This window comes from Nematolebias whitei, chromosome 6 (genome assembly GCF_014905685.2).
Source record: "Nematolebias whitei isolate Nwh7 chromosome 6, NemWhi1, whole genome shotgun sequence".
Taxonomy (NCBI): Eukaryota; Metazoa; Chordata; class Actinopteri; order Cyprinodontiformes; family Rivulidae; genus Nematolebias; species Nematolebias whitei.
This window is the reverse complement of record NC_056503.1, coordinates 47,551,981-47,552,327: the sequence shown is the minus strand read 5'-3', so window position 1 is coordinate 47,552,327 and position 347 is coordinate 47,551,981.

The following is a 347-nucleotide window of genomic DNA, read 5'->3' as shown; positions in this document are numbered from 1 at the left end:
TCATGACATACGACTGCATATTATGACTTACGGCCATGCATTGTGACGTAGAGCCACGCATCGTGACATACGGCTGCGTATCATGACTTACAGCCATGTATCGTGGAGCCACGCATGATGAAGTACAGCTGTGCATCGTGACTTACGGTCATGCATCGTGTCGTAGAGCCATGCATCATGATGTACAGCCACGCATCGTTATATGGCTATGCATTGTGCTAAATTAGCAAAATGGTAGCTAAAGGCTTAATTGAGCAAAACCATACAGAAAAGCTGAAATTCTCGAATTAGCAAATGAAAGCTAAAATAAACAAAACTGATAAATGTTTAAACCAGCACCTCTATAG